This window comes from Triturus cristatus, chromosome 10, assembly GCF_964204655.1.
Source record: "Triturus cristatus chromosome 10, aTriCri1.1, whole genome shotgun sequence".
NCBI lineage: Eukaryota > Metazoa > Chordata > Amphibia > Caudata > Salamandridae > Triturus > Triturus cristatus.
The window spans coordinates 993,715,034-993,739,120 of NC_140593.1; the positions used below are offsets into that span (position 1 = coordinate 993,715,034).

The window sequence follows — 24,087 nt, forward strand, 5'->3', positions numbered from 1 at the left end:
TTCTATATTTTTGATAATGTCTCAAAAGCGCAAAAGCTACTTCAACAGATTTCAAGTTAAGGCAGGATGCCTGGGAGAGAGCAAAAGATGTGAGTAGGGAAAAAAGGAAAATAAATCATATATATATGTATACAATATATACAATAGATAAAGTGATAAATGTAATAACGAGCAATGTGAGTGCTCAGAAAATAAAGTATATTGGGGGTAGGGGACCACCAGGGTGGCAGAGGCTACTCTGTCTCAAACAGTGGAAGCGCACAAGTGAAGGGGGTGCAGCAACATGGCACCCAATATTCACAAGGGGGGAAGGGGACGGGAGGAGAAGTGGGTTACTCCGTCACGCTCACAGGAAAGGAAGAGCCCGAAGGGTGTGAGGGGTGCACAGGGTGTAAAGGGGAAGCAAAGGGGAAAAAAGGAGATAGCTCGTTCGAATTCAAGGGTATATATGAGATTTTTATAAGATGGAATGGAAGAAAATGTCATAACATCTATAACGAACTGGTGAGAGATTTTGGCACTGTCATTTTTATGTACTATGGAGCTGGTCTGCACTTTAGAGCTGCTCTATTGAGTCTATTGATTATTGGTCATTTAAAACAAATAAGTTTTAGGTAGTTTTTTTTTTTAAAGCTTAGGTATGCATCTTAAGCATTATATTGCACTTTATTGCATTTTATGCCCAATGCTATAGGAGCTTCAGTGGATAGATGGTATACCCTGGTTAGAATTTTTTGAGAAACAAAGAACAATGGGGCATATCAACAAGCAGGCGATAAAAAATTATCGCCGCTTTTGCGGCCGTTTTCGGCCAAAAAGCGGCGATAATTTTATCGCCTAATTAGCAAGGTCACGCTAACGCGTGAAACCTTGCTTTAGTGTCAGGATTCGTAACGCCCAGCTTTGCATCTCTAATGAGATGCAAAGTGGGCGTTCCTGACCTGGCATGACAGGAGAAATGTCGCTAAGCGACATTTCTCCTATCAGCAAGCCTAACGCTATGAAGCATAGTGTCAGGAAAAGTAGCGATAACCCCTGTTATCGCTACTTTCCTTACGCCTGCTTCAGGACTGACTTAGCCATGATATCCTATGGAAGGTGGATATCATGGCTAAGTTTGTGAGTCCCTATCAACTAGCTAACGTGAGATTATCGCTTGGTTTCCAGTGATAATCTTACGTTAGCCAGTTAGCGCTAGGATTTTTATCGCTGATGAGATAAGCGTTGCTAATAGCACGCTATCTCAGCGATAAAAATCGGCGCTAGCCGGCGATAATTATCCTAGCGCTAAGTGCGCTCAACGATAATTATCGCCGGTTGTTGTTGATATGCCCCAATGTGTTAAAAGGAAATCAAAGGCTTGTTTTTACTAAACATTTATTGCATTTTTTGCACTGTCACTTTAATTGTTACTTATCTTGGAGACAATGTTTTTCTCCCTATAATAAGCAACAATGCACTATGTACTATGCACTATGCATTATGCACTTTATTTCGCATTGACACTTTTATAGTTATTCGGATATGGAAAACTATTATGCTTTCAGGGAAAATTTCGAAGTTATTTATCCTAACTATACCTCTAACACTTTATTGTACAGGTTTAATCGTGCACAAATTTGGGGGTGGAAGAGCTCTCTTCCCTCCCCTTCTCTCCTCTCCCTTTTTTTTGTTGTTTAAAATAGTTACATGAAGACTGTTTTAGGAAATGTATATTATTGTTTAATATTGTTGCACTTTGAGCTCACTGTCACTTTATATATCATTACTAAAAGATTTAGGAGTACGCACGTGCATACTAAGCCAAATTTCTACCTCTATTAGTAATGGTGTCTAATCAACAGGCAACTAGAAATGGTGTTAGAATCCTCTCCTTTAACGCTAATGGCTTGAATAATAAAATTAAAGCGAGGGCTGTGGAAGAATGGTTAAAGGGTTATTCTCCAGATATTATTTTGTTGCAGGAAACCCATGCGAATATACTTCAGAAGTGGGCTGGTAGCAGTTATCTATCATTGACAGGCACAGCGCAAAGAGGAGTAGCAATATTTTTTAACAAATTGTTTCCCTTTCAGCCAACACATTCCCAGATAGACAAAGAGGGAAGGTGGGAATTAGTTAATGGTATAATCAATAACACTAGGTTAACCATAGCCACAATCTACGCCCCAATAGAAGATAACCCTCCTCCTTTACTGGATCTGTTTCATGCATTGCTGCTAATCCCCGGACCGATTATCTTAGGCGGGGATTTTAATTATTTACAGAATCCAGAACTAGATTCATTCACAGGGTTGCGGACACAGAAAAAAACACAAGTAGGTGCAGTATTAGAGGAATGCAAGACTAAATTAAACTTAGTGGATTGCTGGTGGTCAAGATATCCAGCGAAAAGAGAGTACTCGTGTTATTTGGCAAAATACAACTCGGCCGCCAGCCTCGACTATTTTTTAATCTCTAAGGAAAGGTCTCAAGCTAACTATACTTACACACAAAAAGTTTTTCTGATCATGCACTATTACATTTAGATTTAGAACTATCTGGAATAGGTGGAGATGAAAAATTCTTAAAATGGACATTTAATAGAATACAGTTGGAAGACGAAGATTGGTGTAGGGAAATTCAGGGGGAAATAGAGAGGTTTTTTAGTATTAATAAGGGGACCGCCTCGCTGGAGAATGTATGGGAGGCCTTTAGGGCCACAATTTGCCGGGTGATATCATCTAAACAGATCACTGCCAAGCGGGCGCAATTGTTACAGAGAAATCAACTTGAAGCAAAAGTTAAGCTCACAAATGAGCAATATTTAAAGGACAAAAATGCTAAGAATAAACGGGCATTAGAGCTAGCACGCCAGGAAATGCAAGATTATTATTACAGCAAAGTGTATGCTTCTAATTCTGCTTATCTTCAGAAAGTGTATGAAGAAAGTGAATTCACAGGTAGATTTCTAGCCTGGCAAATTAAAGATAAACAATCTCAAAATAGGGTGCATGCATTGACTAACAAGCTCACTAAGAGCTGCTCCACAGACAAAGACACAATACAAAGCGAGTTTGTCAGGCATTATGAATCCATATGCTCCACTAGACAAGAGGTAGATAGTAGGAAGTTAGACCTTTTTTTTAATGGATTACAAATTCCAGAACTAACCTCAGACCAACGCGTAAAATGAATGGTTGATGTTTCAGTGCAAGAAATGGAAGGAGTGGTGCAATCAATGGCCAAAGGTAAAGCTTGCGGGGAAGACGGTATCCCAATTGAATTTAAAAAAAAATGTAGTGCAAGTTTGAATAATGAACTCGTAATATTGGCCAATCGCATTTTACACGGTGGGGAAGTACCATCTTCCTTTCGCATCGCGGTGGTAGTGAGTTTTAAAAAAAAGGAAAAAGATGAAGAGGATGTTAACTCACCTATCAGTTTGCTGAACTCAGATTATAAGATCATAGCTAAATTAATAGCCAATAGAATCAGCAACTGTATAGGGTTAATAATCCACAAAGACCAATGTGGCTTTGTCACAGGACGACAACTTGCTTTTAACACCACTTTTCTAATTGAGGCACTGGACTATTTCACACAAAATAAAATTCCAACCCAGATCATGTTTTTAGATGCCGAAAAGGCATTTGACCTAGTGTGCTGGGAAAGCCTTTTCTATTCACTAGCGAAGTTTGGTTTTCCCCCTGAGTTAGTCACAGTTATTTAAAAAATGTATGTGGGGGCAATGGCTCAAATAATAGTGAATAGCAAGAGGGTGGGGACTTGCAGAGTAGTCAGAGGGACCAGACAAGGCTGGCCCCTTTCCCCTCTACTTTTCGCTTGCTTTATAGGACCTCTGGCCATAGCCATTCGTACTTTAGGCAACATAACATCTCCAATGCCTGGAATGATTAATATTAAATTACATTATATGCGGATGACATAGCCCTTTTTTTAAAACCTGAAAGGGAAGTGCAAATGCACATTTTTCATTTATTTAAGGAATTGAAAGTCATCGGGGGCTATAAAATGGATACATCTAAAACAGAGATTTTGCTTTGCAATTGCACGCCGGACTCACTATTGGCGGATCAAGCTCCATTAATTAATATACAGCCTAAGAGGTATTTGGAGATTTATTTAACAGAAAATGTTAACAACTTTTACGTATTAAATTATATCCCCCTTATAAATAAAATCAAGAAGAAACTGTTAAAATGGAAAGACCACCCAGTTTCAATAATAGACCGAGTAGCCATAATTCAAATGATGATACTGCCTTTATGTAATTTCCTTTTTAGGTCTCGGGACCATCCGGTCGGCAGACCGGAAGTCCGGAGATTTAATGACTTGGGAGAAGAGGGGCTTGAACCCGCCCCTCTTCTGCCCTGTTCTCCATTGGCTGGCCTCGTAAATGCTGGCCAGCCATTGGAGAAGAGGTCCCGTCACTCCAATCATGCCCAGTCCTTTTCGGATCGGGGGGCGTGTTTTTTGCGAAAAGTCTCAAGGAGGAGACAACAGCAAAACACGCCCCCGAATCCGAAAAGGAGGCTGCCTTTCTCCGAGGCATCTGCTCTGCCTAGGGTGACCAACTGGCATTGGTGCGAATTCAGGACGGTGAGTGTAAAAATTCAGGACAAAGGGTCAAAATTCAGGACACAAATTCAGGACAGGAGGTCAAAATTCAGGACAATAGGTACGTTTTACAGACACATCAGAGGAGGTCGCGCAATAGTATATACGTAAGCCCAGCCATATCCAAACATATTCAACCATTTGCAAACCTATCCATCATGTATCCTTCCATCTATCATTTAAACTCACCCATCCCTTCATCCATCCATTATCCATCCATCCACCCTTTCACCCTATCCATCTGTACACACATGCATCCACTCTTCTACCCATCCATTCACTCATCCATCCAGCCATTTACCCTTTCACCCATCCAGCCATCCTTTCACTTACTCATCCATCCACTCAGTCACTCATCCTTCCACCCATCCACCCTTTCAGTCATCCATCCATCCTCCCTTTCTCTCCCCAACAACCCTTTCACTTAGCCATCCTTCCTCCCATCCATCCACCCACCCATCCATCTACTCATCCACTCATGAATCCATCCATTGACCCGATCACTCATCCATCCTTTCGCTCATCCATCTATCCTTTCACTCCTTCACTTATCTATCCATCCTTTTGTCCATCTACCCTACCTTTCACTCACTCATCCATCCTTACATCCACCCATTTCTCATCTCTCCATCCATTCACCCTTGCACTTATCAATTCATCAATCCATCCATCATTTCACTCATCCATCCACCCACTCACTCATCATCCACCTTTTCACTCATCCATACTTTCACTCATCCATCCACCCTTTTACCTATCCAGCTACCCTTCCACCCATACATCCAGCTATTTACCTTTTCTCTCATCCATCCTTCCACTCACTCATCAATCCATCCATCCTCTCTCATTATCCATCTATTCAATCTATCATTCATCCATTCGCCCTTTCACTTATTCATCCAGCCATCCACCCATCCCTTCACTTACTCACTCGCCCACCTTTTCATTTTAATTTTGAGCTGAGCCTTTTTGAGAAGAGGCCCATCAAGAACTTAACCCTCGCTGCAGGAGCCATTCCAGGACTGGGACAGGATCCACCACGGGGGGGGGGGGGGGGGGGGGGGGGGGGTCAGGAGCCATCACTGGGGGGGGAACAGGATCCACCAGGGTGGGCATGCAGTATTCTAGTATCATCTTGGTCTCTTCCAGGGTGGGGTAGGGCTCCTCACCCCCTCCTGGACAGGACAATGAGAAGACAGGCTCTCTTTCCAAAATGTTAGTTTTGCCATCCCCCACTGTGATGTACAGTAAGCCTGGGCAAAGCACTATGCTATGCTCGCGTAGTTTGCGAAGTTCGCGCTACTTCGCACTACGCGAATTGCACGTAGCACAGTGCAAACACGCGTAGCGCAGCGTAGCGGTCATTTTTTGCTGGCTCGCGGTCCTCAACGTCAAGTTAGCGACCGCGAGCAAGCAAAATGACATCCTGGCGAGACTTTTTCCTCGTTCGCGATCAGCAACCTCAAGTTGCCGATCGCGAGCATGAAAAATAAACCACCCGACGAGATTCTCAACGCGGGGAGGTCAGGTTTCTCATTGCGAGTGGTCGCGTATGCTCGCGACTGCTCGCGATGAGAAACTACCAGTCCGCATTGAGAAAACTGCCGCTCGAGTAAAAATCTACAGAAAACTACAGCTCGCACTGTGCAAGATGCCGTTTTCATTGATTGCACAGTGCCAGATGCTTGTCCGCACTGTGCAATCATTGAAAACGGCATCTTGCACAGTGCGAACAGGGCACTACGCAGTTCGCGAAGTGCTATGCGTAGCTCGCGTAGTGCGAAGTGACTTCGCGTAGCGCTGCTTCGCAAACTACGCCCAGGATAATGTACAGTACTTAAAGGAGATACTCCACGAGAACTGATTTAACTGATTGTCCTCCATACTTTGTTAATCAGTGTGGGTGCGATTGTGCCATTTCTTTATTTTATTACATTATGGACTGCATGCTTGAAGAACCGAGGTTTGCCTAAAGTTTAGTGACAGTAATTAAGCTCTGTGACGAGAACCACCACGTGCTGCCTCGTGTAATCAGGGCCGGTTCTAGGACGTTTGCGGCCCTGGGCAGAAAGGGAATGTGTGAGGCCCCTCTAAATTGCAGACACATGACCATTCAGGGCTGTTTGCATCTTAATAGATGCCCCTGCGCCTGAAGCTTCAGCCCCCCCTCTCAGTCACCTTCAAACACCTCTTAACAGCTCATTAAGGGCGGAAGGTGTGAGGGTTGCCATCCCGCTGTGCCTCTCCAATGCTGCTGGGTATCTGAGCTTTGATACTGCATCGGAGTCTGTTACACCTGACCTCAACGGCATCGGAGTCAGGCTCCAGGAATTTTTATATGGGTGGGCCAAGGGTGCATTTGGGTGCGCCACTGCGGGCTCGATTTGTCGCATATATGTCTGGGCAGGGCCTGCTTCAGGGCCCTCCTTTATCTCTTCTTAGTCTTACAAGGCCCAGTAAATCGCACTCTTTTCCAAATCTCTTTCTAAATATTATCACTCTCAAAAACTGTTTTTTCTATGTAATTTTCCTTTGATGGGAAGAGGAGGTTTCTGAGGTGGTAGTATCAGGCAAGTGACACTACTTGGGCTCCCTCTGTTCGAGCCTTCATGGAGGATCCCTCTTCATTACTACCTCCACCTGGCCCCAGACTCCGCAACGCACTGCCTTGCAGGCTTGATTATCCACGGCTCCTCTCCAGTGCACCTTATCTCACAGCTGACCTTGGGCCCCAGCCCCATATCAGGCATCATCGGGCTCCACTTTCATTTTTCCCGGTAAAAACAGTAAAATCACCTTCAAACTTAAAACATTGAATATAGCAGTAAATATAATTAGCATGCCCTTTAAAGTATGTTCCAGAGCAGCCCATATGACCCGACTGCTAATTAAATAAACAAAAACAGAAAGGCCATGACAGGGCCGGCTTTAGCGCTGATGCGAAAGTCTTTCGCCGCACCAATAATCACTGCCATACGCCACAAGTGCCCCTCTGCTCCCCATAGCCCCTCCCGCTCATGACCTCCTCCTCAGATTCCCTCACTGCCACCCTCTACCAATGCCCCTCATTTATCTGTAGCCCCTCCCCCTCATGACCTTCTCCTCAGAATCCCTCACTACCATCCTCCAGCAGTGCCCCTCATCTCTCCGTAGCTCCCCCTCCTCCCCCCTCCACCCATGACCTCTTCCTCGGATTCCCTCACTGCCACCCTCCAACAGTGCCCCTCATCGCTCCATAGCCACTCCCACTACCTCCTCCTCGGATTCCCTCACTGCCACCCTCCAACAGTGCCCCTCATCGCTTCATAGCCCCTCCCACTACCTCCTCCTTGGATTCCCTCACTGCCACCCTCCAACAGTGCCCCTCCGCTTTACGTAGCCACTCTCTCATATGCATTTCATTTGTTGTGTAGCGCTACTCATATCAGTGTAGTGTGTGTCAGTACTTTACACCACGCACACATTATACAGAGACAACAAATCATACAAGTATGTAATTCAGCCTACAGGGAATGTCACATAAGCCAATGAGGATTACATGGTGTACAAATCACGCCATCCATACTGGTGGGCAGTTATTTTAAGAGGGTTTGGTCTGGAGAAGCACAAACTCAGGATTTAAAGAGTACTCCAGTGGTTAGGGGTTGGCTTTACTGATAAAAATGTATATCTGACCAAACATACTCATTTTAGCAACATTAGAATAATGAAAGACTGGGGAAGTTCTAACTATATTACAAAACAAAAAACGCGAAGTTCTAACTTTACCATTCAGGTTTGCATGCAGCTCTTTGATGACAGTTCATTGGTCACTGTCCTATGTTAGGATTGTAACTTCTGAACTGCAAGTAACACAAGGATCTCTGTCACAATGACAGTAACCCACTGAGATTCCGCATAAAATACAGTTCATCTGCATTTAAAACTACTAACAGAGAAATGATTGCTCTCTCCAGCAGGATCATTAGCGTTATCTGGGCATTTTTTTATTGTCCTGTTGTTGTCCTGCATCAGCCATGATAACGATAAAAACTGATTAAATGAAGCACACACGAAGTACAGATTTTAAAAAGAAAAACAAATAATGACACATTCTCCTACCTACTCCATTAGTCAAACTTAGTGTCGCAGCCTGATCTGATATGCAGCTGCAGGGGTTGGGAAAGGTGAATAAAAATAAACAAACTTATTTTCTCCTGCGCTGCATAGAAAAAGAATATCCACGCAGCAGGACAGTAAGCAAAGGTTACCGCAGCCAAAGAAAGGATTTGTCGCCTTCCGCCATGCCCCTGGTGGAGTTGAAAGAGTGAAAAAATAAACAAAGCCTCGTTAACATGTAAATGGTCTTTTAAAGACCTGTGAAGTACTCGGGTACAACTGCGATAATCTCAAAAACTGGCTGTGTGCGCGCGCATGGGGGCACACACACGAAGGGGGAGGTGGGGGGGCTTTGAAGCACTTGAGCCCCATGGCGTTGCGCGCCTCCCTTCAAGCCCTCACTGCAAGGGCCAAGGCTCCAGTTTACAAGACACATACATTTAGGGTGGTGCGACCGGTGCCTGGTTAAAATTACGGACAAATAGCGTCCCTTAAAGAATCCTTCACGGACAACGGACAGACGGCCGAAATTACGGACTGTCCGTGAAATTTACGGACGGTTGGTCACCCTAGCTCTGCCTCGGAGAAAGGCGGTGGTGTCTTCCGGTGCCCTCGGCTTGTTCCTCTTTACTTGCGTGAAGGAAGGACAGCCTGGTGCGCTGATGAGGAATCTGCCAGACAAAAAGCAATCATCGGGTTTTAGCTGCCATCCTTCGGATCGCAAGAGCTTTCTGGTTCAGTTTTACACTTTTGTGCGCAAAATAATCCGTTTCGCGTGCAGGAGGTAAAGGGGATTCAGCAGGTGGGGGCGAATTGGCATTTGGGTGGTCTTTGTTGTTGAATGATGTTACTGTGGTCCAATGCTGGGCGCAGAGCGATCAATGAATTAACATCTTTACAAAGTGACAGCGGGGTGGCGGCTTTACAAAGGGGGTCGTGGAGTGAACGCGCGGTGATTAAATCTGTGTATTTCCGAATCCAGACACCTCGATGAGGCGCTACCTCTTAGACTGGGAAGTACCCCCCCCCCCCCCCTTCTTGATAAATAATAGTATCCGCTGTATTTAAATCTGGGGCAGCGCCGATACTGATGCCGAACGTGCTGTAAACAAATACTATTGGCTCTTTAAAGTGTGGTTACCATGAATGCCCGCCCGACCCTCGGTGTCGAGAGACTGACATTTTATAGCAGCATCGTCTGATTGGAGTAGGGACACTTCAGGTTAAATCAGCGAGTGGTTTGACTCCTTGGATGTTCCTGGCAAGACTAACGTAAGCGGGGACCACCCGTTTGGTGTGTCCCCAACGAACGGATGCAGCGGATCATCTGTTTACATGATTTGGCCTCTGGCCTACAGTAGCTGTCAGGACACCTTATCGTGCCAGTGTCCGCCGAAATCCCTCCTAATCGTGTTTACCTTTCTTCTCGTGGACTTTATTGCTCCGATGTTTGCGCACATCGCCTGCCGTTTTACTTTTCAGTTATCCATTGGGCTCCAGTTTCCCTTTCCTCCTCCGTGGTCATGTCCCCGTCTCCACGTCACTGATGAACTTCAGCCAACAAGGATGCATTGTGCGCGCTGGGCGATCAGTCCCCGCGATTCTCTGGATAGGCAGGAATATCGACGTCTTAGCTATTCCTCGATGTTTCAAGGCTGCCGTGGTGAGTGTAGATGCCTTTCTAGTTATTTTGCCAGAGAACCTGCAGCTGGCAGCAGAATGGTATTATGAGCGCACAATGTTAGCTTCTAACCTCTAGTGGAGTTTCGCACCGTTCGTGCTACATGATCTACCGCCCACCCGATCTGTAGATAAGGCCTCTTCTTGTTTTTGGTAATCTTCACAAATGGTAATTTTCAAGGTAAAACTTTCACCTCGTTACTACCCATTGAAACCCCGAATATAGTCTCACATACTCTTCTTCGTACAGACCTAGTTTTACCAGTTCTTTAAAATGTCTTTCAAGTGTGCTATGGTTCTAACAGAGCAGTGTTGCTGTCTCACTTCAAGTTGTTCGTTTTCTTGAAACATTTTATTGGATTAAAAAAATATATGCACTTTTTGTTTACTTTGTGTTGTGCATGAGGTTTTCTACGCCCTGTAAAGTAATTCTTTAGATCAGTTATCTTACTATCAGGACTCACAGGGACATCTAAAGGAATTTGGGGGCCCAGGGCTGAAGGTATTTTGGGGCCCCTGTTTGGAAGAGCTTTGAATCAGCTTTTTCATCCAAATCCTAAATGTGTTAACAACTAATATTCAGAAATAGTGATGTGTGTTTTCAATACTGTAGCACTGCATTTCTCATATGTCAAGTCCTGTTTTGATCTAAAGAAACTTTTTTATGCATGTTGCATGAAACAAACACAAAATGTCTCTGCAAAATGTCTATAATAGAGTCTCACACATCACCAACATTAAAAATAAATTGTAGGAAAATAGTATTTGAAACAATCCGTTTAATGATTATTCAAGGGCATCAGGTCAAAACTCTGCAGAACAGAGCTGTCTGTCTGGGGGGTCCCCTGAAATGCTGGGGCCCTGGGCCAGAGCCCCCATTGCCCATGCCTTAAAACGTCTCTGAGGACTCATGGTAGTGTACAATGGCAGCTGGTATTTGAAGGCGGCGGAAGGCATGAAATAACAAGCATTTACAATGCAACGGTCTCGGCATTGTTAAAGTTAGAGCTATTGGCATTGCTCATGACAATGCCGTTTCTTTAAATGTTTTAAAAACAAAAACATAAACAAAAATAATGTCATGAGCAATGCCAATAGCTCTAACTCTACCAATGCCGAGACCATTGCATTGTAAATGCTTGTTTAGCTATTCCTAATGCAGTCCAAATGAAGTTTAAGGAAGTTCAAGGCCTTGTTTCTACATTTAAATGGGCAAATAAAGTGCAGAGGCTTTCAATGGATACACTTTTAGACCAGCATCAGAAGGGGGATTAGCTCTCCATGATTTGAAAGAGTACTATTATGCTAACTTTGTACACACCGTATATAGAACTGTGAAATATCTAAACATTAATAGGTACGTTAATTTTTTTTAGACTTCATTTATAAGGAATATCTAATCCGAGAATGTATGCGTTTAATAAAAACTCCAAAAAAAGTAAGATATAAAACCTTTCAATGGAGAATTAAACGGAAGAAATAGTTATATTTACATTATTCGATCCCCACTATAAATGGAGAAACCCTTGTCGCGGCTATCCAAATAGGGCAAGATTTATTATTAGATTCCAATTGGAATAACCAGGTTTACAGTAAAATAGGAGATTTTTTGATGGGAGGCTGGAAGACCTGGTCTGAAATAGAACCAACGCTTAAACACAGTAGAGTCATTATGCAATGGTCATTTGCGAGGGTTAATAGTTTCCTAACGAAACTTAACCCTGCATATATTTGCGACGCCAGTGAACTTGTAGAGCAATTAGTAAATCACACGCGGCGTATGTCAATAAGCGGTTGGGTCTCTTTGCTCTGGACCCAACGGGCAAATACACTGTATCAAAAAGCACAAAAAAAAATTCGGAAACCAGGAAGGGCTGCATATTTCCAGTATGGACTGGAATCAGATCAATAAGTATAACAGCACCTTGCTGAAAGCGGCTAATTTTGGGCGGATGCAGTTTTATTCTAAGTGGCTGTTGTATCGTACTCCAGATTTCCTACACAAAATGAATCCCCAGATTTCATCAAATTGCTTTCGATGCAATTTATAAGGAGGGGGGAACTGGACTCATTCTATTTGTGAATGCCCAAAGCTAGGTGGATTCTGAGAAAGCATCAACAGATACTGTCATGATATTCTGAAAGTACCCCAGACACCAGACAATAGTTTTAGGATACTCCACAGGGTTTACAGCCACCATACTACAGAAAAAACAGATATTTATCCTGGTTTTAACTGTAAGATCGTTGATTCTACAAAATTGGAGATCGAATGTCATTCCCACTTCTACACAGTTATTTAGTAAATTGAACAAGATTAAAGAGCATGAAAGAAAGTACGCCTTAAGAGCCCTGATGTATAAGAATTAAAGACCTTGTGGGAGGATTCAGGCTAATTTATAATGTCAGGCTGCTATGCTTTCGGATTGGATAAGCTTTTTAAAAATATTGTTGAATTAGAATGTATAATTAATGATGTGAGTTTTTGTACATTATAAACCTTTTATGTTTATGAGCTATGTATGGTTTTTAAACATCGGTTGCAATTGTGTAAATACGCAGTTCCTGTTATTAATGAATTTTTTCTTCTGTTTCTTACTTATGTACTATGAAAAGATGAGCTATCGCAAATAAAAATTATTTTAAAAAACACAAAAAAAACTGATTGGTATGGTGAGCAAAACAACGAAGGATTTAGGCCCAGTTATCTGTACTGGGGTGAATGTTTGACATTGTTCTAAATTCTGTCCATCAATTGTTGTTTAGGTCTCGGCCTGACGTAAGCAGCGCATGCGCTGCTCTCGTTATACTAGGCTTCTTGGAATCGATACGATTCCAGAAGCCATGTCCCAGCTCTGCCTTCAGTTTTTATTTGTGTGCGTTGTTTGGCGTCACAAATTATGCCAAAGGCAGTGCAATGATTGCACCGAAGGCATGTCAATCGCTGCTTGTTGCCACCCTCTCTCTTTTTACCCACACCCAGTGGGATTGGATCTCTTACTGGCGGCGGGAGACAGTGTCTCCTAATTAGCCGCAACGCACTTTTTTAGTATTCGCCTTTGACAAAGGCAGCCGCGTGTTTATTTTTGCATCGTGCTTTTACTTAGAATAAACACGCGGCTGCCTTTGCCAAAGCCGAGAGCTTGTTTCTACACCTCTCTTTTCCCTCCGCTCTCATTTCCCTTTCTACACCTCTCACATTGTCTTTTGTTCTCCCTACACCATCCTCCCCCATTCTTTCAGCTCTATATATTTTCTACCCCACTCCTCCATCTCCATACAATTCTTTCCCTCTAGTCCCACATCTCTCTTCTCTTATCCTTTATTCACCATCAGCTCCCCACCCCTCCAGCTCCTGTGACTCTCTTTTTCTTCTCCTCCTCCCTTCGTGGGTCCACCCCACCCTCTTCGTCTCTTCTTCTTCCCCTTTCATCTGCGTGTTGTCCCCATCTCTCTCTCCCCACCACCCCCTCCCCCACTGTACCGCATGTGCGTGCGTCCCCTACTTTCTTTAACCTCTTGTTTGATGTGATACAGTGGGGGTCTTGCTCCCGGTAGGGAGGGGGTGGGTGAGATATTATGCTAATGGCGCAGAGTCCGCCTCCCCTGCCCGGGGCAGCAGATGCACAGGGCAGGCAGCAGGGGGGACTGGGGCTGTAATCGTGCTAGACCCAGATGGAGCCCTGGAGCCCACACAGTTCCACCCTGCTGCTACTGGCCCTTGTCTGGCTGTGGGGCAGCTGTCCATAGGAGACGCCAAGGGCGCCTACTACAACCACCCGCTGACCTACGGCAACCGCTACAACCTGTAAACATCGGGCAGCAGCCCGCAGCCCTACCCGGGCAGACCCATGGGGAAGCACAAGTAAGACAGCTCCTTTCTCCTGCGCCTGCTACCAATCTTTGCGCCGGTTCCTGCACCCCTGCGCGCGCACGGCTTCATGCCCTAAGAGCAGAGAGACTGGGATTATGCGGCAGGGGAATACCAAATTATGCGGCAAGGTTGACTAAATTATGTAACAAGAAAAAGCAAGTTATGAAGCCTAATGAGATAATTTTCTTGAAAGAAGTACTGCCTTATTTAATCAGGTTTACACGTCAATACTGTGAGGGCAAATGTTTCTCTTCATTAGTACCACTTAAGGACCCAAATACAGCAATAAGCTACAGGAAGGGGACCAGTCAGCCCTTTCAAAGGGGCCTTCACTGCACAGCAACACACAGGGTTTTGAGTAGCTTTTAATCTGTTTGAGCTAGAAACATTGTTTAATCTGCTGAGTATGCAGAAAATTATCGACTATGTGGCAAATGGGGCAAGTCCTTAATTATGTGGAAAACCCGTGGCTACAAAAACTCCAGCATTCTACTTAACAGTTAGGTCTAGTACTGGTTAAAAATAGGTCTCTCGGAGGCGTTAGATCTAACTATGCATCGGGTGCATGGCACCGGCGCCCAGAGGCTACGGGGGTCCAATAATCCTCCATTTTACATCCCATACGTCAGGCAGCAGAGGCACATTCTCCGTGATTGCATTAGGATCCTTGGCACCCTTGCTCGCCACTGAGGTCCATATGGGGACCATTGCCCGCCAGTAACAGCCACGAGGGACAGGATGGGGACTGAAGCAGGCACGTGGAAAGGAGTGTGATATACATTAAAACTCGCATTTCTCTCAGCTGGTTTGAGTCTCGACTGAAGAACAGTGGTTTTGGAGGGTGACACTGTTGGAATCCATGGACAGGACTATGTTATGGCGGGGGAGGGGAAGGGTTTCACGGTGAGTGACCATGGCACCTTCCAATAGAGGGCACCTTCCAATAGAGGGATAGGTGAGAGGGGCGTGGAGCCGTATGAAAGGAACTGGGTTGAAACCAGCGTTGGCACATTGCACAAAATTGAGCCCGGCGCAGCTTTGTGGCATGCAGCCTCGCCGTGTGGCGGCCGGTAGGAGGCTTCGGCTAGTTGGGTAGATGGTGCAGAGAGGTCCGAATATTTGTTGCTGAAGGCGCTGAACACGCAAATGTGTAGAATGGTCCCTAATGGCTCGCAGAACCCCTTCAGTAGTGATGTCTTGCGCGTCCTGTGCTGAGTTCTTGGAAGGCACAGGTTTCACTGCCAACCTGAGAGAATCGATTTCATCAGCCTTCGAGGGTCGATGCAAAACTTACCAAGTCTTGCGGGTCAGAAATCTTGCTTCCGATGCAACACAGCACATAGATGCCTCCGAAGGAATATATATAGTGTGTTATAATGACGACGGTATTATTATTAACATTATTCTAACGTTCTCTACCGCCTGTTTTTTTATCATTTGCAAAGGCAGTTGTAATTTTTCTTACCCGTTTTGACTTACACAACTGCCGAGCCCCCGACATTCTTGTACACCGTCGCCCTGGGACACTTGCTGTTTAGGTCTCGGCCTTACGAAAGCAGCGCATGCGCTGCCCTCATCATACAAGAGATTCTTTGAATCGACACGATTCCAGAAGCTCTCTTTCTGCTCCGCCCATGTTTTGCATTGATGCGCGTCATTTTGCATCACCAATTATGCAAAAACAGGTGTTCTGATTGTCCAGGAGGGTTTTTAGTCCCTCCTGGTTACCACCCTGTCTCCTTTTGGCCCCGCCCACCGGGACTGCATCTTTTACTGGCGGCAGGAGACATTGTCTCCTAATTAGCCGCTAAGCACTTTTTTTTGGTATAGCTTTTTGCCGTCCCTAGCTGATCCTCAGGCTTTGTTTAACGCCCCCCCCTCCTACACAAATGCCCACAAGTCGGGCTCCTACATTAGACCGTGCTTGTTATTTATTTGTCTTTTTGCGACGTCCACTTCAGGGACACCCCGCTCTGTTTTTTTTTTTTCTTTCTAACTTTAACACTGAGCACAGCGCCCGCATAAAGGACACCGCGCTCGGTGTTAAAGTTAGAAAAAAAGTGCGTGCTGGTCATTGTCATAACTTGGTGATATGTACGAACACTTGTCTTCCCACCTCGGTTGGTAATGCATAGAGCACAGATAGTACTGCATGGGGCTGTTGCGCAACATGAATGCTGGGACTTTATCATCATGAAAGCTCACAGGAAATGGCTGAGTCGACATAGACTAGCCAGGTCGCCATTTGTTTCCCGTCTGTTACTGGATTATCCGCAAACTGGAAAGTGTCTCAGTAAATGGTGCTTTACTGTCACGATGGCAGTTGTCACCAGCCTCACGTGCAAAGTTGCGTAGTACAGCTAGTTTCGAGGGAAGCAGTACTTTGTTTCCTGCAAAGCACAGCGCAATCCTCGCTGATGTACACAGCAGCTAAAAGGCGCGCGATTGAGGGAATGCTCAAGACGCATTATTTGCAGAAGTAGGAGGGTGGACTGTTTTGTCCCTTCTGTGAACATTTGTACGTCATCTGTAATGCAAACAATCCGGGGAGAACATAACCGTGACACGGCTGGCTGATAGGTGTGACACAACAAACAAATCTATGAATGGATACTCGCTGAGCACACGTGTGGAGTGCTGTCTGCTGATGTCAGTTACGAGGAGCTATATCGAGCAGTATGTTGTGGCGTCAGTCACCCACAACCACAGCGGTTACATATGGTGTGCGGATATTAACTAATTAGCCCAGAATGCCCGGCGGTAAGCGAACGCAGTGACTCTATCATGGTTCCCTAACTTCTTGCTCAGCAGCGCTGGTCATTTAGCCACATCCCACTGCCTTACTTGACATTGCCTACTGCCATATTGTGGGTATGCACCTATCTACAGTATGTCATACATTATTTAAAAGCACCAGCAACACAACGCAGAGGTTAATTCAGCCGGTGTAGTGAGTAAGCCTGGGCAAAGCACTACGCTACGCTCGCGTAGTTTGCGAAGTTTGCGCTACACCGCACTACGCGAATTGCACGTAGCACAGTGCAAACATGCGTAGCGTCGCATTGCGTAGTGCAGCGGTCATTTTTTGCTTGCTCGCGGTCCTCAACATCATGTTGGCGACCGCGAGCAAGCAAAATGACATCCCGGCGAGACTTTTTCCTTGTTCGCGATCAGCAACATCAAGTTGCCGATCGCGAGCATGGAAAATGAACATCCCGGCGAGATTCTCAACGTGAGGAGGTCAGGTTTCTCATTGCGAGTGGTCGCGTATGCCCGCGACCACTCGCGATGAGATACTACCAGTCCGCGTTGAGAAATCTGCTGCTCGAGTAAAAATCTACTCGAGCAGCAGAAAACTACAGCTCGCACTGTGCAAGATGCCGTTTTCAATGATTGCACAGTGCCGGATGCTTGTCCGCACTGTGCAATCATTGAAAACGACATCTTGCACAGTGCGAACAGGGTACTACGCAGGTCGCAAAGTGCTACGCGTAGCTCGTGTAGTGCGAAGTGCACTTTGCGTAGCTTCGCATAGTGCAACTTCGCGAACTACGCCCAGGGTTAGTAGTGAGCTTAGTACGTCATACATTATTTAAAAGCAATAGCAAAAGTCACATGCTACAACCTATTGACTCTACCATGGTTCCATAGCTTCTTGCTCAGCAGCTCTGCTCATTTGCCTGCATGCTGCAGCCTACATTGTCTGTGAAACCTTAAGTTACATTGTTTTGCGTTTGCTGTTTGCAATCTCCTTGCTTCCAACCTCATTTCACTCTCGTTCATCACATGCAGCGGTTCAGTCTTCGTAGCAGTTCAGTCTTTTTTACTTGCATTGTCACATATTCCTGACGGTTATACTTGCCCATATCGCAGCGTTTTATTTCAAGTTTGTAGGTTCTAAAATTTACATAGCACTTTATTGTTCAACTTTACCCCATTGATTCAGGTTAGGTCACACAATAGTTTTAGCTGGTGTTTTCTTACACTGCCTATTTGCGGCGCTCTCAAAACCGACAGGAATATTATTGCTATAATATAGATAGAAATAATTTTGCTTACTACATACAAAGAAACAGACAGAGGCAACATTTCAATTTTGCCGATAATAAATAGAGTACAACATGCTGTCACAAAAATGCATTTTTCGAAGCAGTACGAAACTTATCATGTGTGCAGCAACTATTACAACTTTTTCATCCTCAGTGCATTCCCAAATATCAGACACCCTCACTGGTAAACATTTGCCTTACTACTTACTTTCCACGGGCCAGACAAATGCCCTCCAGCACTTTCTTTACTGTCTCAAAGGCTAATTTCTTAGTCTTGTCTATACCACAATCTATTGTGCGCCCTGCATTAGGTGCTAAAAGCAGCATGTTGTGGTTTGTAGACCACATGCTGCGACTTTTCCCGTCACCGTGAAAGCTTTCACTAAATTGCAAACAAGAAAGAAACAAGCATTGAAAATGCAATAGGTCTCGCCTTTAAGTTAAAGCCATTTTCTTTGCTAATGGTATTGTATTCTAGCTTTGCATTATTTAGTGTATATTTGTGATATGTGCATATATTTGCATATATTTGCTCTCCCCTCGCCCCTTTTGTCTGCCTCATGCCATTGTAATCCTCACGATACGAAATTAACACATACTATTCTTCTATTCATTCACCTCCCAAATCTTAAACACTGCTCTTTTCCTACTAACGCTATGCTTTAAACTACTACACAGCTAACAAAACAATTCTAACTACATACAACTACAACATATCACAAATATACTAAATAATGTAAAACTAGAATACAATACCATTAGCAAAGCAAATAGCTTTAACTTAATCAAAGACACCTATTGCCAGTCAAGTCAAGTCAAAATCCACTTTATTCGATTAGTTAAAATCATAAAAGCATACTACAGCAAATATCAAAAGTTCATCTATAAAACAATTGATAAGATTAATACAATATTAAACAGTTTATAGGTTAAAAAGCAGATTAAAAGGGCGATGGAAACATAAAATAGATTAAAAAGCACTCAAGTGGGCGATAAAGCTGGTTCCAAATTCCTATTGTTCTTCCAAACTAAGCCTTGTTCTCTTGCACCTCACAGATGCGGCTAAAAAACTAGCAGTGCAGTACATAATAAGAGGAGAAAGTAACATTTGTAAATAAAACAGTGCAGGCTTGTACTGGATAAATCCCAAGTCCTTCAGAATAGGTTTTAGGTATTTTATACGCGATTCATGATAGAAGGAACAAAAAAACAAAAAGTGGGCGTTATCCTGAATAGAGAAACCATCACATTTGCATGGGGCCGATTCCTCCAGCTTGCACCAGTCTTTCACATCCCACAGCACTGTATAAATTTGGTTAAACCGAAATTTGGATAAAAGCCATCTATGGAAAGGATTAATTACCATGGTTAAATAAGGGGCCAACACACAAGAAGGGGATATCAGAACGTGAGCCCTCACAGAGGGTTTACATAAATCGCGGGCTTCACGCTCAGCTGTGCGAATTCTTAGAAAATTTATTTTCACCCATTGTAAGTCAGCTCTACACAAGGTTTCCGGGCAACTAAAAATTTCAGGGCGGCCCAAAAAAGCTGTCATAGTTTCAATATATGACAGCCACTGAATATCCCTTCTGTGGTCAAGTTGGAGGCAGTCTTTGATGATCCGGTGATTTAGGCTAAGGTTGGGGTTAAGCCAAAGCTTTATCCACATCAGAAGTGGGGCTAGATTTAAAATGTCTGAAATGTAACCCATTCCCAGTTCTAAGTGTACTGAGAAGGTAGCAGTTGACTGGGGTAACCCCAGCAATGATCGAAAAAATTTATTTTCCTCTGTCTGGATATCTATGACGTTGACGTAACCCCAGACAGCTGCACCATATCTAGCAATAGCAATTGTCTTGGCTTTATAGATGGCCATAATGGCCTCCATAGGTTTCCCCCCCAATCTCTTTGCAAAACCCAAGATTGCACCGTACGAACTTCTTACCGCATTAGTTTTAGATGTTACCTGCGGTGTCCAAGATCCCCTCTGATCAAAGATCACACCCAGATAGGTGAAGACCTTAACACTAGTGATCACCTCTCCGTCGCAAAAAAAGGATTTTCCTTTACGCATGCCACGTCCGACAGACATGGTATGTGATTTACTTTTATTAATCACCAGATCGAGACTACTCATAAAATTACAAAAGGCGTCTAATAACTTTTGTAGGGCAACTGGGGTCCTAGCTATGAGTACCGCGTCATCTGCATAGAGGAGCACCGGGATTGGTGTACCCCCCATGCAAGGAAAATCTTTTGTAACAGACGTTAGGTAACCCTCCAAAGAGTTCACATAAAGCGTAAACAACATTGGGGCCAGGATACACCCCTGGCGGACCCCTCTAGTGGATCTAAAACTCTCGGTGCACTGTCCATCGGTGCTCATTCTAATGCGAGCCCTCAGATCTTTGTGAAGCTCCGCTAGAAAGTGCACCAGAGAGCTATCGAGGCCCATCTCCAACAACATTGCCCACAGTTTTGATCTGTTAACAAGGTCAAAAGCTGTGGACAAGTCCATAAAACCCAGGAATAAGCTGCCCCCTTTAGCTTTAGTATATTTGGACAATATAAGGTGGAGGTTGAGGCATTGATCCTCAGTACTCCTCCCTGACCTAAAGCCAAATTGAGCCTCGGATAAGATGTTATTTCCCCTGGCCCACGCGGAAATCCTCGCCAAAACAACCTTGCCTAAAATTTTGACCGAGGAGTCCAGAAGCGATATGGGTCGGTAACATTTTGGGTCACCTCTCTGCCCTTTTTTAAAAATAGGGACGATAGTAGCGAGGGACCAGGACTCAGGGAAACCCACTATTGCAGCAGCGTTAAAAACTCTAGTTAAAATATTTGCCCAAAACAGTGGGTTTGCCCTGTACATATCTGCAGGTACTCCATCTGGGCCGGGTGCCTTACGCCCAGCTGTCTCCTCTATGGCTCTAAGTACCTCACAGGTTTCAAAACTCACAGGTTCCATTGGATTACCAATTACAGGGATTATAAAAGGGTCCAGCTCCCTATGGCTGTCATATATTTTTTCAAAGTGAGACAGCCACTCAACTTCTGAGATGTTTAATTCCTGTACTGAGTTTTGGGCGCCTGTCAGAAATGGAGAATTTATTATTGCCCAGAATTCAGCACTATTTTTTAGGGTAGCTTTGTCCCTTAGGTCTTCCCAAGCTTTATTTTTTAATTCTTTTTTACGTAGAGAAATGACCGTATTGTAATCCTTCCTCAGTCGTGCCACAAGCTCCTTGTTCCTTGGGCGGGCACTAAGGGCTTTTTTGAGGCGGTTATGGGCTTTACTACAGTTTTTATCAAACCAGCCTTTTGCCTGATATTGTTTGTCTCCCTGCCCTTTAACTAGAAGACTGCTAGACACAAACCTGCAAATACCTTCGAATGAAGATATAACATCATTATGCCCGGCTAGAGGAGTAGCACACACCCTTAACTCATCTGCGACTGAATTAGATAAAGTTACAAAAAAAATTTCTGGTACAACCGCCTCCCATTTAAGTCTTCTCCCCTGGTCCTTTACTTTTAAAGGCAAGATAGTCTGCTGGAGAACAACCAATTTTGACAATAAGGCACTATTTGTTAGCACCAGTCCGACTGGGTTGTGATCACTCATGGGCATATCAATAGCATTATAAGTAATCACATTATTAAGAAAGAATCTCGAAATAAAAATAAAGTCGATAATCGAGTCGCTGGCCCTTCCCGTGAAAGTGGCAACCCGTGCGGTAGTATCAGAGAATTCAGCTTCAAATAACTCATTTAACAGGAGTACATTTTCAAGTGCTCGGCCATTCAGTGTGTGTTCTAAGTGAGGGGGTGAAACACTGCCTGGCCCCTCCATAATGCAGTTTGTGGAAGAGTCTAATCTCCTTCACGCCACCCAGTTTGGATTCAGACCTCGACACTCGACTGAGTCAGCACTCCTTATGGCTTCCGAATCCATCAGACAGGGGGCCGACGAGGGCCACACTATGGCCCTGATCCTGCTGGACCTCAGCGCTGCGTTCGACACTGTAGCACATTCCACCTTGCTACAGTGTCTGAACAAAGCAGGGATGGGTGACGCAGCGCTAAAATGGATTCAGTCGTTCCTCTCGGGCCGTGGTTTCCAAGTCAGGCAGGGTGACTGCTACTCCAGGCGAATGGCACTGGATCAGGGGGTTCCACAGGGCTCGTCCCTAAGCCCAACGCTTTTTAATCTATATGTGGCCCCGGTCGCCTCCATAGTGGAGAGCTACGGTCTGCGCATGGTGTCATACGCCGACGACACGCAGCTGGTCATCTCCCTATCGCGTACTCCCGGCCTTGCGGCGGACATCTTCAGAGCATGCATGCAAGATCTTGCTGCCTGGATGTCTGCCAACTGCCTTAAACTTAACGGCAACAAGACTGAGGTGCTGGTGGTAGGGGGAGACCGGGCGGCGTGGACGTCGGCGTGGTGGCCTCCTTGCTTGGGACCAACACCTACCCCCTGCCTGGAGGCGAGGAATTTAGGTGTCTGGTTCGACTCCGATCTTACCTTTGGCCCCCAGGTCAACCGGGTGGTCGGCACCTGTTTCGGGATCCTTAAGACTCTCAGGAAGGTTTTGGAGCTCCTTCCCGTTAGAGCCCGCCGAACATTAGTGCATGCTTTAGTCACGTCCAAGATGGACTATGGCAACCTTCTCTATCTAGGTATCCCCGAGAAGAATCTGAGCCGCTTACAGGTCCTGCAAAATGCCGCTGCTCGGCTAGTTCTCAAACTTCCTAGAAGATCAGCCTCCAAAGCCGCGCTCCAAGCCTTGCACTGGCTTCCGGTCAGGAGCAGGGTAGAATTCAAGGCCCTCTGCACCTGTCACCGGATCATTAATGGCAGGGCACCCCCTCCTCTTCAGGGTCTCCTGACACAATACGAGCCATCCCGCGCGCTGAGATCCTCTGGTTCAGGGCGCCTAACTATCCCAAAGGTGTCCAGAGCAAGGATGGGTGGCAGGTCCTTCAGGTACCTCGCCGCATCATGCTGGAATAAACTTCCAGTAGCACTGCGTCTGGAACCATCAGAGCTTATCTTCAGAGCCAAGCTGAAAACATATCTGTACACCAGATAGTGGCCCTCCCCGCAGGACTCCCTCTGAACACGCTCACACTCTCAGCGCGGGGACACGCCGTTGTGCGTCACCATTGCGCTCTACAAGACCCATTATTATTATTATTATTATTATTATTATATCAACCATAACACATTTAGAACACAAATGAACATTAAAATCACCCATTAAAATGATTCGAAACAAAGTGGTTTGCTTGTCTCCGTAGAGAGTTAAAAAATCTAATAACCAATTAAAATGCGAGAATTCCGGATTACTATTGGGGGCATTGTAACAGTTAACCAACAACAATTTACCACCATCCTCTGTTGTTAGCTCCAGAATGATAAAATTTTTGGAGGCACAGTCTAACATAATCAGTTTGCCTTTTAACTTCACTGAGACCAACATCATAAGGCCTCCTTTGTTCCGACCAGCTAAGGAAGGCAAGGCAGGGACAAAAAAAGATGTAAAGCCATCTATCCAGTAGTCACATTCCAAGTCCCAAGTCTCTTGCAAGGCAATAACATCATAACTCTTGACAAAGCTTTCCCAGCTGGGGTTTCCCATCTTGGCCCGCAAACCAGCAATGTTCCAAGATAGCAGCCTAACCGTTCCCCCAATGTCACTAATAACTATCTCAGGTAAATTGTTCTTGACCACCTCAGAAGAGGACACCTAT

General features: G+C 44.8%; 1 protein-coding gene and 1 long non-coding RNA gene across 7 annotated transcripts in view; one reads left to right on the forward strand and one right to left on the reverse strand.

Moving 5' to 3' along the window:
• The window catches only part of LOC146796394 (vomeronasal type-2 receptor 26-like), a 699,855-nt gene that overhangs the window by 234,713 nt on the left and 441,055 nt on the right, over nucleotides 1-24,087 (reverse strand). The window lies entirely within an intron of this gene.
• The window catches only part of LOC146796398 (uncharacterized), a 76,731-nt gene continuing 62,042 nt past the window's right edge, over nucleotides 9,399-24,087 (forward strand). The window contains exon 1 of the long non-coding RNA XR_014969616.1: nucleotides 9,399-9,502. This is a non-coding gene — a long non-coding RNA (uncharacterized LOC146796398). The remainder of the gene's footprint in view (nucleotides 9,503-24,087) is intronic.